Genomic DNA, 15253 nt, shown 5'->3' on the forward strand with positions numbered 1-15253 from the left:
GCCCCGGGCTGCCAGCCCCCACCCGGACTCCCAGCCGTGCCAGGAGAGCAGCGTGGAGACGCACGCCGGGGCCCTCGGCAGGCTCTTGGGGCTCCCGGAGGCGGCGGCTAGCGTCTACGGCCATACCACCCTGAACGCGCCCGATCTCGTCTGATCTCGGAAGCTAAGCAGGGTCGGGCCTGGTTAGTACTTAGATGCGAGACCGCCTGGGAATACCGGGTGCTGTAGGCTTTTGCTCCTCCCTCCCTCGCTGCTCCTTTTGTCTTCGGGGACTTCGCCACCACCCCCCCCCACCACCACCACCCCCAGCACCACCACCACCACCACCACAACGACCCACCGTGACCACGACCCCGACCCCGTCCGGGCCACCCGCCAGACCCACGCACACCGAATCCTCACAGCTACGTCCCCGAATCCTCTCCCCTCCCCACACTCTCCTGGGGCGCGCGCCCGCGACACGGGTCACCAGCGAGGTTGGTCCCAGGCCACGTTGGGGACCGCTCCCCAACTGCCCTCCAGGCGGGCGGGGAGGGACGTGCGGAAGCCATGAGAAAGTGGGTCCTGCACCCCAGCGGGCCCCACAGCGGGACGCGCCACACCTGGGCTCGCCACAAGGTGGTGCACTGGGTCCAGGGCAAGACGCCAGGGGACAGAGAAGCAGGGAGCCTCAGTCGGGTGCTGCTCCACGTCGCGCTCCGTCGCTCAACCCAAGACAGGGCAGCCAGCGCGCGACCTCTACGTGGGATCCCGCCTCCCACGGCAGAGCCTGCGGTCACAGGGACAGAGGGCGCAGGCCGCCAGAGCTCCGGATGCCAGCGGCAGCTCCCCGTCCCGCTCAAAGGGAGGGAGGGCCGCCGCTGGCGCCCAGTCGCCTGTGCCACCCTCCGGGTCTCAAAGCACTCCTCAGTCAGCTCAAGGACCGGGGCCACCTGGCCTTCGGGGTCACATGGGCTTGGGCACGACGGAAGGGACCGCTTGCCCCCGTGGAACAGACATTCTCCCCGTGGACAACCTCAGGTGCCGGGACCCTCTGCTCCGCCTTGGAAAACCCACCTTCTGCAATGTATGCCCAACGCAATCAGGCCGAGCAGATTGACCCCCTCGGCCCGGCCCCAGTGTGTGATGGGGCTCTGTGCGTGAGGGCTTGCTCTTCCCCACCTACACCAGGCACGGCATCTAACACACACACACACACACACACACACCACGCAGAGACACCCAGACCACGCACGCACGCACAGGGACGCACCCTCCTCTCCCCCACCCCACACACGAGCAGCCGAAGGACAAGAGGGTATGGCTGGGGCCTGAGCGGGAACAAGCGAAGCCTTGGTTTGCGGCCCCTCGGCCAACTGCATCAGGATTTTTGTCTGGGCTCGGAGGCCAGAGGATCTCTGCCATTTGCTAGCAGGGCCAGGGATGGCAGGAGGGTGGGTACGGGGCTCAGCCAGGGCCAGTTCTGCTGGCACGATCCTGTAGCACGTGGCCGCGTAGCACGGGGCCGGGTCTGAAGGAGGCCAAGCAGGGGCACAAGACCCAGCAGCGGCACAGGGAAGAGGCCCAGGGCACCCAGGAGCAGACGAGACCCGGGAGTCGTGCGTGCTTGGCGTGGCCGCGGGCCCCGTGACGCCCGAGGACTCGAGTGCTCAGCCCCGTGTAGTGGCCGCGAAGGCCTGCCTGGGAGAAACGCCCCGGGAGGCCGCAGGAACCTGGGATCGGAAGGGATGTGGAGGGGCCCCAGGTCGGAGGAGATGGCTTTGGCTGTGTTTGGTTTTGTTTCTTCTTCCCAAAATCCCGGGTGTGAAAGGGGCCAGAGGTGAAGTCCTGGGCTGGAAAGCCTCACGATTCAGCCCCGCAGCCCCAGGCCCTGAGTGTGGAGGAGGGCGGAGCGGGTCGGCGAAGGGCGCGGCTGCCGTTTTCCTGATGGGCTGGAGGGGCAGTGGCGCTTTCCGGACGAAGAGGACCGGAAGGGTCCCCGAGACCTCCGCTGGGAGCCACGCACCCACCCAAGGATACGGCTCCAGGAGGCGACGGAGGAGGGCGGCTGCTTGCCCTGGCCCGAGCTGTGCTTCCCCCGCCTTGGCCACAGCAGTGGACATTCCCAGAAGAACAAGCGCCCGAGAGCACTGAGAAATTTTCCCCCGAGAAAACTTGACCCTCGTCCTGGCAGCAGGACACCTCGGGAAGAAAGCCACCCAGCGGCCACCTGGGCGAGACCGGCTGCCCGAGCAGGCGCGCGGGGCCTCTGGCCGCTGGCCCCGGGCTGCCAGCCCCCACCCGGACTCCCAGCCGTGCCAGGAGAGCAGCGTGGAGACGCACGCCGGGGCCCTCGGCAGGCTCTTGGGGCTCCCGGAGGCGGCGGCTAGCGTCTACGGCCATACCACCCTGAACGCGCCCGATCTCGTCTGATCTCGGAAGCTAAGCAGGGTCGGGCCTGGTTAGTACTTAGATGCGAGACCGCCTGGGAATACCGGGTGCTGTAGGCTTTTGCTCCTCCCTCCCTCGCTGCTCCTTTTGTCTTCGGGGACTTCGCCACCACCCCCCCCCACCACCACCACCCCCAGCACCACCACCACCACCACCACAACGACCCACCGTGACCACGACCCCGACCCCGTCCGGGCCACCCGCCAGACCCACGCACACCGAATCCTCACAGCTACGTCCCCGAATCCTCTCCCCTCCCCACACTCTCCTGGGGCGCGCGCCCGCGACACGGGTCACCAGCGAGGTTGGTCCCAGGCCACGTTGGGGACCGCTCCCCAACTGCCCTCCAGGCGGGCGGGGAGGGACGTGCGGAAGCCATGAGAAAGTGGGTCCTGCACCCCAGCGGGCCCCACAGCGGGACGCGCCACACCTGGGCTCGCCACAAGGTGGTGCACTGGGTCCAGGGCAAGACGCCAGGGGACAGAGAAGCAGGGAGCCTCAGTCGGGTGCTGCTCCACGTCGCGCTCCGTCGCTCAACCCAAGACAGGGCAGCCAGCGCGCGACCTCTACGTGGGATCCCGCCTCCCACGGCAGAGCCTGCGGTCACAGGGACAGAGGGCGCAGGCCGCCAGAGCTCCGGATGCCAGCGGCAGCTCCCCGTCCCGCTCAAAGGGAGGGAGGGCCCCCGCTGGCGCCCAGTCGCCTGTGCCACCCTCCGGGTCTCAAAGCACTCCTCAGTCAGCTCAAGGACCGGGGCCACCTGGCCTTCGGGGTCACATGGGCTTGGGCACGACGGAAGGGACCGCTTGCCCCCGTGGAACAGACATTCTCCCCGTGGACAACCTCAGGTGCCGGGACCCTCTGCTCCGCCTTGGAAAACCCAACTTCTGCAATGTATGCCCAACGCAATCAGGCCGAGCAGACTGACCCCCTCGGCCCGGCCCCAGTGTGTGATGGGGCTCTGTGCGTGAGGGCTTGCTCTTCCCCACCTACACCAGGCACGGCATCTAACACACACACACACACACACACACACCAGGCAGAGACACCCAGACCACGCACGCACGCACGGGGATGCACCCTCCTCTCCCCCACCCCACACACGAGCAGCCGAAGGACAAGAGGGTATGGCTGGGGCCTGAGCGGGAACAAGCGAAGCCTTGGTTTGCGGCCCCTCGGCCAACTGCATCAGGATTTTTGTCTGGGCTCGGAGGCCAGAGGATCTCTGCCATTTGCTAGCAGGGCCAGGGATGGCAGGAGGGTGGGTACGGGGCTCAGCCAGGGCCAGTTCTGCTGGCACGATCCTGTAGCACGTGGCCACGTAGCACGGGGCTGGGTCTGAAGGAGGCCAAGCAGGGGCACAAGACCCAGCAGCGGCACAGGGAAGAGGCCCAGGGCACCCAGGAGCAGACGAGACCCGGGAGTCGTGCGTGCTTGGCGTGGCCGCGGGCCCCGTGACGCCCGAGGACTCGAGTGCTCAGCCCCGTGTAGTGGCCGCGAAGGCCTGCCTGGGAGAAACGCCCCGGGAGGCCGGCAGGAACCCGGGATCGGAAGGGATGTGGAGGGGCCCCGGGTCGGAGGAGATGGCTTTGGCTGTGTTTGGTTTTGTTTCTTCTTCCCAAGATCCCGGGTGTGAAAGGGGCCAGAGGTGAAGTCCTGGGCTGGAAAGCCTCACGATTCAGCCCCGCAGCCCCAGGCCCTGAGTGTGGAGGAGGGCGGAGCGGGTCGGCGAAGGGCGCGGCTGCCGTTTTCCTGATGGGCTGGAGGGGCAGTGGCGCTTTCCGGACGAAGAGGACCGGAAGGGTCCCCGAGACCTCCGCTGGGAGCCACGCACCCACCCAAGGATACGGCTCCAGGAGGCGACGGAGGAGGGCGGCTGCTTGCCCTGGCCCGAGCTGTGCGTCCCCCACCTTGGCCACAGCAGTGGACATTCCCAGAAGAACAAGCGCCCGAGAGCACTGAGAAATTTTCCCCCGAGAAAACTTGACCCTCGTCCTGGCATCAGGACACCTCGGGAAGAAAGCCACCCAGCGGCCACCTGGGCGAGACCGGCTGCCCGAGCAGGCACGCGGGGCCTCTGGCCGCTGGCCCCGGGCTGCCAGCCCCCACCCGGACTCCCAGCCGTGCCAGGAGAGCAGCGTGGAGACGCACGCCGGGGCCCTCGGCAGGCTCTTGGGGCTCCCGGAGGCGGCGGCTAGCGTCTACGGCCATACCACCCTGAACGCGCCCGATCTCGTCTGATCTCGGAAGCTAAGCAGGGTCGGGCCTGGTTAGTACTTGGATGGGGGACCGCCTGGGAATACCGGGTGCTGTAGGCTTTTGCTCCTCCCTCCCTCGCTGCTCCTTTTGTCTTCGGGGACTTCGCCACCACCCCCCCGACCACCACCACCACCCCCAGCACCACCACCACCACCACCACCACAACGACCCACCGTGACCACGACCCCGACCCCGTCCGGGCCACCCGCCAGACCCACGCACACCGAATCCTCACAGCTACGTCCCCGAATCCTCTCCCCTCCCCACACTCTCCTGGGGCGTGCGCCCGCGACACGGGTCACCAGCGAGGTTGGTCCCAGGCCACGTTGGGGACCGCTCCCCAACTGCCCTCCAGGCGGGCGGGGAGGGACGTGCGGAAGCCATGAGAAAGTGGGTCCTGCACCCCAGCGGGCCCCACAGCGGGACGCGCCACACCTGGGCTCGCCACAAGGTGGTGCACTGGGTCCAGGGCAAGACGCCAGGGGACAGAGAAGCAGGGAGCCTCAGTCGGGTGCTGCTCCACGTCGCGCTCCGTTGCTCAACCCAAGACAGGGCAGCCAGCGCGCGACCTCTACGTGGGATCCCGCCTCCCACGGCAGAGCCTGCAGTCACAGGGACAGAGGGCGCAGGCCGCCAGAGCTCCGGATGCCAGCGGCAGCTCCCAGTCCCGCTCAAAGGGAGGGAGGGCCGCCGCTGGCGCCCAGTCGCCTGTGCCACCCTCCGGGTCTCAAAGCACTCCTCAGTCAGCTCAAGGACCGGGGCCACCTGGCCTTCGGGGTCACATGGGCTTGGGCACGACGGAAGGGACCGATTGCCCCCGTGGAACAGACATTCTCCCCGTGGACAACCTCAGGTGCCGGGACCCTCTGCTCCGCCTTGGAAAACCCACCTTCTGCAATGTATGCCCAACGCAATCAGGCCGAGCAGATTGACCCCCTCGGCCCAGCCCCAGTGTGTGATGGGGCTCTGTGCGTGAGGGCTTGCTCTTCCCCACCTACACCAGGCACGGCATCTAACACACACACACACACACACACACACACCACGCAGAGACACCCAGACCACGCACGCACGCACGGTGACGCACCCTCCTCTCCCCCACCCCACACACGAGCAGCCGAAGGACAAGAGGGTATGGCTGGGGCCTGAGCGGGAACAAGCGAAGCCTTGGTTTGCGGCCCCTCGGCCAACTGCATCAGGATTTTTGTCTGGGCTCGGAGGCCAGAGGATCTCTGCCATTTGCTAGCAGGGCCAGGGATGGCAGGAGGGTGGGTACGGGGCTCAGCCAGGGCCAGTTCTGCTGGCACGATCCTGTAGCACGTGGCCGCGTAGCACGGGGCCGGGTCTGAAGGAGGCCAAGCAGGGGCACAAGACCCAGCAGCAGCACAGGGAAGAGGCCCAGGGCACCCAGGAGCAGACGAGACCCGGGAGTCGTGCGTGCTTGGCGTGGCCGCGGGCCCCGTGACGCCCGAGGACTCGAGTGCTCAGCCCCGTGTAGTGGCCGCGAAGGCCTGCCTGGGAGAAACTCCCCGGGAGGCCGGCAGGAACCCGGGATCGGAAGGGATGTGGAGGGGCCCCGGGTCGGAGGAGATGGCTTTGGCTGTGTTTGGTTTTGTTTCTTCTTCCCAAGATCCCGGGTGTGAAAAGGGCCAGAGGTGAAGTCCTGGGCTGGAAAGCCTCACGATTCAGCCCCGCAGCCCCAGGCCCTGAGTGTGGAGGAGGGCGGAGCGGGTCGGCGAAGGGCGCGGCTGCCGTTTTCCTGATGGGCTGGAGGGGCAGTGGCGCTTTCCGGACGAAGAGGACCGGAAGGGTCCCCGAGACCTCCGCTGGGAGCCACGCACCCATCCAAGGATACGGCTCCAGGAGGCGACGGAGGAGGGTGCCTTCTTGCCCTGGCCTGAGCTGTGCGTCCCCCGCCTTGGCCACAGCAGTGGACATTCCCAGAAGAACAAGCGCCCGAGAGCACTGAGAAATTTTCCCCCGAGAAAACTTGACCCTCGTCCTGGCAGCAGGACACCTCGGGAAGAAAGCCACCCAGCGGCCACCTGGGCGAGACCGGCTGCCCGAGCAGGCGCGCGGGGCCTCTGGCCGCTGGCCCCGGGCTGCCAGCCCCCACCCGGACTCCCAGCCGTGCCAGGAGAGCAGCGTGGAGACGCACGCCGGGGCCCTCGGCAGGCTCTTGGGGCTCCCGCAGGCGGCGGCTAACGTCTACGGCCATACCACCCTGAACGCGCCCGATCTCGTCTGATCTCGGAAGCTAAGCAGGGTCGGGCCTGGTTAGTACTTGGATGGGAGACCGCCTGGGAATACCGGGTGCTGTAGGCTTTTGCTCCTCCCTCCCTCGCTGCTCCTTTTGTCTTCGGGGACTTCGCCACCACCCCCCCACCACCACCACCACCCCAACACCACCACCACCACCACCACAACGACCCACCGTGACCACGACCCCGACCCCATCCGGGCCACCCGCCAGACTCACGCACACCGAATCCTCACAGCTACGTCCCCGAATCCTCTCCCCTCCCCACACTCTCCTGGGGCGTGCGCCCACGACACGGGTCACCAGCGAGGTTGGTCCCAGGACACGTTGGGGACCGCTCCCCAACTGCCCTCCAGGCGGGCGGGGAGGGACGTGCGGAAGCCATGAGAAAGTGGGTCCTGCACCCCAGCGGGCCCCACAGCGGGACGCGCCACACCTGGGCTCGCCACAAGGTGGTGCACTGGGTCCAGGGCAAGACGCCAGGGGACAGAGAAGCAGGGAGCCTCAGTCGGGTGCTGCTCCACGTCGCGCTCCGTCGCTCAACCCAAGACAGGGCAGCCAGCGCGCGACCTCTACGTGGGATCCCGCCTCCCACGGCAGAGCCTGCGGTCACAGGGACAGAGGGCGCAGGCCGCCAGAGCTCCGGATGCCAGCGGCAGCTCCCCGTCCCGCTCAAAGGGAGGGAGGGCCGCCGCTGGCGCCCAGTCGCCTGTGCCACCCTCCGGGTCTCAAAGCACTCCTCAGTCAGCTCAAGGACCGGGGCCACCTGGCCTTCGGGGTCACATGGGCTTGGGCACGACGGAAGGGACCGCTTGCCCCCGTGGAACAGACATTCTCCCCGTGGACAACCTCAGGTGCCGGGACCCTCTGCTCCGCCTTGGAAAACCCACCTTCTGCAATGTATGCCCAACGCAATCAGGCCGAGCAGATTGACCCCCTCGGCCCGGCCCCAGTGTGTGATGGGGCTCTGTGCGTGAGGGCTTGCTCTTCCCCACCTACACCAGGCACGGCATCTAACACACACACACACACACACACACACACCACGCAGAGACACCCAGACCACGCACGCACGCACGGGGACGCACCCTCCTCTCCCCCACCCCACACACGAGCAGCCGAAGGACAAGAGGGTATGGCTGGGGCCTGAGCGGGAACAAGCGAAGCCTTGGTTTGCGGCCCCTCGGCCAACTGCATCAGGATTTTTGTCTGGGCTCGGAGGCCAGAGGATCTCTGCCATTTGCTAGCAGGGCCAGGGATGGCAGGAGGGTGGGTACGGGGCTCAGCCAGGGCCAGTTCTGCTGGCACGATCCTGTAGCACGTGGCCGCGTAGCACGGGGCCGGGTCTGAAGGAGGCCAAGCAGGGGCACAAGACCCAGCAGCGGCACAGGGAAGAGGCCCAGGGCACCCAGGAGCAGACGAGACCCGGGAGTCGTGCGTGCTTGGCGTGGCCGCGGGCCCCGTGACGCCCGAGGACTCGAGTGCTCAGCCCCGTGTAGTGGCCGCGAAGGCCTGCCTGGGAGAAACGCCCCGGGAGGCCGGCAGGAACCCGGGATCGGAAGGGATGTGGAGGGGCCCCGGGTCGGAGGAGATGGCTTTGGCTGTGTTTGGTTTTGTTTCTTCTTCCCAAGATCCCGGGTGTGAAAGGGGCCAGAGGTGAAGTCCTGGGCTGGAAAGCCTCACGATTCAGCCCCGCAGCCCCAGGCCCTGAGTGTGGAGGAGGGCGGAGCGGGTCGGCGAAGGGCGCGGCTGCCGTTTTCCTGATGGGCTGGAGGGGCAGTGGCGCTTTCCGGACGAAGAGGACCGGAAGGGTCCCCGAGACCTCCGCTGGGAGCCACGCACCCACCCAAGGATACGGCTCCAGGAGGCGACGGAGGAGGGCGGCTGCTTGCCCTGGCCCGAGCTGTGCGTCCCCCACCTTGGCCACAGCAGTGGACATTCCCAGAAGAACAAGCGCCCGAGAGCACTGAGAAATTTTCCCCCGAGAAAACTTGACCCTCGTCCTGGCAGCAGGACACCTCGGGAAGAAAGCCACCCAGCGGCCACCTGGGCGAGACCGGCTGCACGAGCAGGCGCGCGGGGCCTCTGGCCGCTGGCCCCGGGCTGCCAGCCCCCACCCGGACTCCCAGCCGTGCCAGGAGAGCAGCGTGGAGACGCACGCTGGGGCCCTCGGCAGGCTCTTGGGGCTCCCGGAGGCGGCGGCTAACGTCTACGGCCATACCACCCTGAACGCGCCCGATCTCGTCTGATCTCGGAAGCTAAGCAGGGTCGGGCCTGGTTAGTACTTGGATGGGAGACCGCCTGGGAATACCGGGTGCTGTAGGCTTTTGCTCCTCCCTCCCTCGCTGCTCCTTTTGTCTTCGGGGACTTCGCCACCACCCCCCCACCACCACCACCACCCCCAGCACCACCACCACCACCACCACAACGACCCACCGTGACCACGACCCCGACCCCGTCCGGGCCACCCGCCAGACTCACGCACACCGAATCCTCACAGCTACGTCCCCGAATCCTCTCCCCTCCCCACACTCTCCTGGGGCGTGCGCCCACGACACGGGTCACCAGCGAGGTTGGTCCCAGGACACGTTGGGGACCGCTCCCCAACTGCCCTCCAGGCGGGCGGGGAGGGACGTGCGGAAGCCATGAGAAAGTGGGTCCTGCACCCCAGCGGGCCCCACAGCGGGACGCGCCACACCTGGGCTCGCCACAAGGTGGTGCACTGGGTCCAGGGCAAGACGCCAGGGGACAGAGAAGCAGGGAGCCTCAGTCGGGTGCTGCTCCACGTCGCGCTCCGTCGCTCAACCCAAGACAGGGCAGCCAGCGCGCGACCTCTACGTGGGATCCCGCCTCCCACGGCAGAGCCTGCGGTCACAGGGACAGAGGGCGCAGGCCGCCAGAGCTCCGGATGCCAGCGGCAGCTCCCCGTCCCGCTCAAAGGGAGGGAGGGCCGCCGCTGGCGCCCAGTCGCCTGTGCCACCCTCCGGGTCTCAAAGCACTCCTCAGTCAGCTCAAGGACCGGGGCCACCTGGCCTTCGGGGTCACATGGGCTTGGGCACGACGGAAGGGACCGCTTGCCCCCGTGGAACAGACATTCTCCCCGTGGACAACCTCAGGTGCCGGGACCCTCTGCTCCGCCTTGGAAAACCCACCTTCTGCAATGTATGCCCAACGCAATCAGGCCGAGCAGATTGACCCCCTCGGCCCGGCCCCAGTGTGTGATGGGGCTCTGTGCGTGAGGGCTTGCTCTTCCCCACCTACACCAGGCACGGCATCTAACACACACACACACACACACACACACACCACGCAGAGACACCCAGACCACGCACGCACGCACGGGGACGCACCCTCCTCTCCCCCACCCCACACACGAGCAGCCGAAGGACAAGAGGGTATGGCTGGGGCCTGAGCGGGAACAAGCGAAGCCTTGGTTTGCGGCCCCTCGGCCAACTGCATCAGGATTTTTGTCTGGGCTCGGAGGCCAGAGGATCTCTGCCATTTGCTAGCAGGGCCAGGGATGGCAGGAGGGTGGGTACGGGGCTCAGCCAGGGCCAGTTCTGCTGGCACGATCCTGTAGCACGTGGCCGCGTAGCACGGGGCCGGGTCTGAAGGAGGCCAAGCAGGGGCACAAGACCCAGCAGCGGCACAGGGAAGAGGCCCAGGGCACCCAGGAGCAGACGAGACAAGGGAGTCGTGCGTGCTTGGCGTGGCCGCGGGCCCCGTGACGCCCGAGGACTCGAGTGCTCAGCCCCGTGTAGTGGCCGCGAAGGCCTGCCTGGGAGAAACGCCCCGGGAGGCCGGCAGGAACCCGGGATCGGAAGGGATGTGGAGGGGCCCCGGGTCGGAGGAGATGGCTTTGGCTGTGTTTGGTTTTGTTTCTTCTTCCCAAGATCCCGGGTGTGAAAGGGGCCAGAGGTGAAGTCCTGGGCTGGAAAGCCTCACGATTCAGCCCCGCAGCCCCAGGCCCTGAGTGTGGAGGAGGGCGGAGCGGGTCGGCAAAGGGCGCGGCTGCCGTTTTCCTGATGGGCTGGAGGGGCAGTGGCGCTTTCCGGACGAAGAGGACCGGAAGGGTCCCCGAGACCTCCGCTGGGAGCCACGCACCCATCCAAGGATACGGCTCCAGGAGGCAACGGAGGAGGGCGCCTGCTTGCCATGGCCCGAGCTGTGCGTCCCCCGCCTTGGCCACAGCAGTGGACATTCCCAGAAGAACAAGCGCCCGAGAGCACTGAGAAATTTTCCCCCGAGAAAACTTGACCCTCGTCCTGGCAGCAGGACACCTCGGGAAGAAAGCCACCCAGCGGCCACCTGGGCAAGACCGGCTGCACGAGCAGGCGCGCGGGGCCTCTGGCCGCTGGCCCCGGGCTGCCAGCCCCCACCCGGACTCCCAGCCGTGCCAGGAGAGCAGCGTGGAGACGCACGCCGGGGCCCTCGGCAGGCTCTTGGGGCTCCCGGAGGCGGCGGCTAACGTCTACGGCCATACCACCCTGAACGCGCCCGATCTCGTCTGATCTCGGAAGCTAAGCAGGGTCGGGCCTGGTTAGTACTTGGATGGGAGACCGCCTGGGAATACCGGGTGCTGTAGGCTTTTGCTCCTCCCTCCCTCGCTGCTCCTTTTGTCTTCGGGGACTTCGCCACCACCCCCCCACCACCACCACCACCCCCAGCACCACCACCACCACCACCACAACGACCCACCGTGACCACGACCCCGACCCCGACCGGGCCACCCGCCAGACCCACGCACACCGAATCCTCACAGCTACGTCCCCGAATCCTCTCCCCTCCCCACACTCTCCTGGGGCGCGCGCCCACGACACGGGTCACCAGCGAGGTTGGTCCCAGGCCACGTTGGGGACCGCTCCACAACTGCCCTCCAGGCGGGCGGGGAGGGACGTGCGGAAGCCATGAGAAAGTGGGTCCTGCACCACAGCGGGCCCCACAGCGGGACGCGCCACACCTGGGCTCGCCACAAGGTGGTGCACTGGGTCCAGGGCAAGACGCCAGGGGACAGAGAAGCAGGGAGCCTCAGTCGGGTGCTGCTCCACGTCGCGCTCCGTCGCTCAACCCAAGACAGGGCAGCCAGCGCGCGACCTCTACGTGGGATCCCGCCTCCCACGGCAGAGCCTGCGGTCACAGGGACAGAGGGCGCAGGCCACCAGAGCTACGGATGCCAGCGGCAGCTCCCCGTCCCGCTCAAAGGGAGGGAGGCCCGCCGCTGGCGCCCAGTCGCCTGTGCCACCCTCCGGGTCTCAAAGCACTCCTCAGTCAGCTCAAGGACCGGGGCCACCTGGCCTTCGGGGTCACATGGGCTTGGGCACGACGGAAGGGACCGCTTGCCCCCGTGGAACAGACATTCTCCCCGTGGACAACCTCAGGTGCCGGGACCCTCTGCTCCGCCTTGGAAAACCCACCTTCTGCAATGTATGCCCAACGCAATCAGGCCGAGCAGATTGACCCCCTCGGCCCGGCCCCAGTGTGTGATGGGGCTCTGTGCGTGAGGGCTTGCTCTTCCCCACCTACACCAGGCACGGCATCTAACACACACACACACACACACGCACACACACACACACACACCACGCAGAGACACCCAGACCACGCACGCACGCACGGGGACGCACCCTCCTCTCCCCCACCCCACACACGAGCAGCCGAAGGACAAGAGGGTATGGCTGGGGCCTGAGCGGGAACAAGCGAAGCCTTGGTTTGCGGCCCCTCGGCCAACTGCATCAGGATTTTTGTCTGGGCTCGGAGGCCAGAGGATCTCTGCCATTTGCTAGCAGGGCCAGGGATGGCAGGAGGGTGGGTACGGGGCTCAGCCAGGGCCAGTTCTGCTGGCACGATCCTGTAGCACGTGGCCGCGTAGCACGGGGTCGGGTCTGAAGGAGGCCAAGCAGGGGCACAAGACCCAGCAGCGGCACAGGGAAGAGGCCCAGGGCACCCAGGAGCAGAAGAGACCCGGGAGTCGTGCGTGCTTGGCGTGGCCGCGGGCCCCGTGACGCCCGAGGACTCGAGTGCTCAGCCCCGTGTAGTGGCCACGAAGGCCTGCCTGGGAGAAACGCCCCGGGAGGCCAGCAGGAACCCGGGATCGGAAGGGATGTGGAGGGGCCCCGGGTCGGAGGAGATGGCTTTGGCTGTGTTTGGTTTTGTTTCTTCTTCCCAAGATCCCGGGTGTGAAAGGGGCCAGAGGTGAAGTCCTGGGCTGGAAAGCCTCACGATTCAGCCCCGCAGCCCCAGGCCCTGAGTGTGGAGGAGGGCGGAGCGGGTCGGCGAAGGGCGCGGCTGCCGTTTTCCTGATGGGCTGGAGGGGCAGTGGCGCTTTCCGGACGAAGAGGACCGGAAGGGTCCCCGAGACCTCCGCTGGGAGCCACGCACCCACCCCAGGATACGGCTCCAGGAGGCGACGGAGGAGGGCGGCTGCTTGCCCTGGCCAGAGCTGTGCGTCCCCCGCCTTGGCCACAGCAGTGGACATTCCCAGAAGAACAAGCGCCCGAGAGCACTGAGAAATTTTCCCCCGAGAAAACTTGACCCTCGTCCTGGCAGCAGGACACCTCGGGAAGAAAGCCACCCAGCGGCCACCTGGGCGAGACCGGCTGCCCGAGCAGGCGCGCGGGGCCTCTGGCCGCTGGCCCCGGGCTGCCAGCCCCCACCCGGACTCCCAGCCGTGCCAGGAGAGCAGCGTGGAGACGCACGCCGGGGCCCTCGGCAGGCTCTTGGGGCTCCCGGAGGCGGCGGCTAGCGTCTATGGCCATACCACCCTGAACGCGCCCGATCTCGTCTGATCTCGGAAGCTAAGCAGGGTCGGGCCTGGTTAGTACTTGGATGGGGGACCGCCTGGGAATACCGGGTGCTGTAGGCTTTTGCTCCTCCCTCCCTCGCTGCTCCTTTTGTCTTCGGGGACTTCGCCACCACCCCCCCCACCACCACCACCACCCCCAGCACCACCACCACCACCACCACCACAACGACCCACCGTGACCACGACCCCGACCCCGTCCGGGCCACCCGCCAGACCCACGCACACCGAATCCTCACAGCTACGTCCCCGAATCCTCTCCCCTCCCCACACTCTCCTGGGGCGCGCGCCCACGACACGGGTCACCAGCGAGGTTGGTCCCAGGCCACGTTGGGGACCGCTCCCCAACTGCCCTCCAGGCGGGCGGGGAGGGACGTGCGGAAGCCATGAGAAAGTGGGTCCTGCACCCCAGCGGGCCCCACAGCGGGACGCGCCACACCTGGGCTCGCCACAAGGTGGTGCACTGGGTCCAGGGCAAGACGCCAGGGGACAGAGAAGCAGGGAGCCTCAGTCGGGTGCTGCTCCACGTCGCGCTCCGTCGCTCAACCCAAGACAGGGCAGCCAGCGCGCGACCTCTACGTGGGATCCCGCCTCCCACGGCAGAGCCTGCGGTCACAGGGACAGAGGGCGCAGGCCGCCAGAGCTCCGGATGCCAGCGGCAGCTCCCCGTCCCGCTCAAAGGGAGGGAGGGCCCCCGCTGGCGCCCAGTCGCCTGTGCCACCCTCCGGGTCTCAAAGCACTCCTCAGTCAGCTCAAGGACCGGGGCCACCTGGCCTTCGGGGTCACATGGGCTTGGGCACGACGGAAGGGACCGCTTGCCCCCGTGGAACAGACATTCTCCCCGTGGACAACCTCAGGTGCCGGGACCCTCTGCTCCGCCTTGGAAAACCCAACTTCTGCAATGTATGCCCAACGCAATCAGGCCGAGCAGACTGACCCCCTCGGCCCGGCCCCAGTGTGTGATGGGGCTCTGTGCGTGAGGGCTTGCTCTTCCCCACCTACACCAGGCACGGCATCTAACACACACACACACACACACACACACCAGGCAGAGACACCCAGACCACGCACGCACGCACGGGGATGCACCCTCCTCTCCCCCACCCCACACACGAGCAGCCGAAGGACAAGAGGGTATGGCTGGGGCCTGAGCCGGAACAAGCGAAGCCTTGGTTTGCGGCCCCTCGGCCAACTGCATCAGGATTTTTGTCTGGGCTCGGAGGCCAGAGGATCTCTGCCATTTGCTAGCAGGGCCAGGGATGGCAGGAGGGTGGGTACGGGGCTCAGCCAGGGCCAGTTCTGCTGGCACGATCCTGTAGCACGTGGCCACGTAGCACGGGGCTGGGTCTGAAGGAGGCCAAGCAGGGGCACAAGACCCAGCAGCGGCACAGGGAAGAGGCCCAGGGCACCCAGGAGCAGACGAGACCCGGGAGTCGTGCGTGCTTGGCGTGGCCGCGGGCCCCGTGACGCCCGAGGACTCGAGTGCTCAGCCCCGTGTAGTGGCC

The 15253-nt window shown here is 67.4% G+C and overlaps 7 non-coding genes across 7 annotated transcripts; all 7 read left to right on the forward strand.

Moving 5' to 3' along the window:
* Nucleotides 1-112: 112 nt before the first annotated feature.
* LOC141412916 (5S ribosomal RNA) lies at nt 113-231 on the forward strand. The gene has a single exon (XR_012437758.1). It is a non-coding gene; the product is annotated as a 5S ribosomal RNA (ribosomal RNA).
* A 2139-nt stretch (nt 232-2370) lies between these two features.
* Nucleotides 2371-2489, forward strand: LOC141412917 (5S ribosomal RNA). The gene has a single exon (XR_012437759.1). It is a non-coding gene; the product is annotated as a 5S ribosomal RNA (ribosomal RNA).
* Nucleotides 2490-4629: 2140 nt separating this feature from the next.
* Nucleotides 4630-4748, forward strand: LOC141412410 (5S ribosomal RNA). Its single transcript, XR_012437250.1, has one exon. It is a non-coding gene; the product is annotated as a 5S ribosomal RNA (ribosomal RNA).
* Nucleotides 4749-6895: 2147 nt separating this feature from the next.
* On the forward strand, nt 6896-7014 carry LOC141412155 (5S ribosomal RNA). The gene has a single exon (XR_012436994.1). It is a non-coding gene; the product is annotated as a 5S ribosomal RNA (ribosomal RNA).
* A 2142-nt stretch (nt 7015-9156) lies between these two features.
* Nucleotides 9157-9275, forward strand: LOC141412156 (5S ribosomal RNA). The gene has a single exon (XR_012436995.1). It is a non-coding gene; the product is annotated as a 5S ribosomal RNA (ribosomal RNA).
* Nucleotides 9276-11418: 2143 nt separating this feature from the next.
* On the forward strand, nt 11419-11537 carry LOC141412157 (5S ribosomal RNA). The gene has a single exon (XR_012436996.1). It is a non-coding gene; the product is annotated as a 5S ribosomal RNA (ribosomal RNA).
* A 2155-nt stretch (nt 11538-13692) lies between these two features.
* On the forward strand, nt 13693-13811 carry LOC141412528 (5S ribosomal RNA). Its single transcript, XR_012437370.1, has one exon. It is a non-coding gene; the product is annotated as a 5S ribosomal RNA (ribosomal RNA).
* The last annotated feature ends 1442 nt before the right edge of the window (nt 13812-15253 follow it).

Source organism: Castor canadensis, chromosome 10 (genome assembly GCF_047511655.1).
Source record: "Castor canadensis chromosome 10, mCasCan1.hap1v2, whole genome shotgun sequence".
NCBI lineage: Eukaryota > Metazoa > Chordata > Mammalia > Rodentia > Castoridae > Castor > Castor canadensis.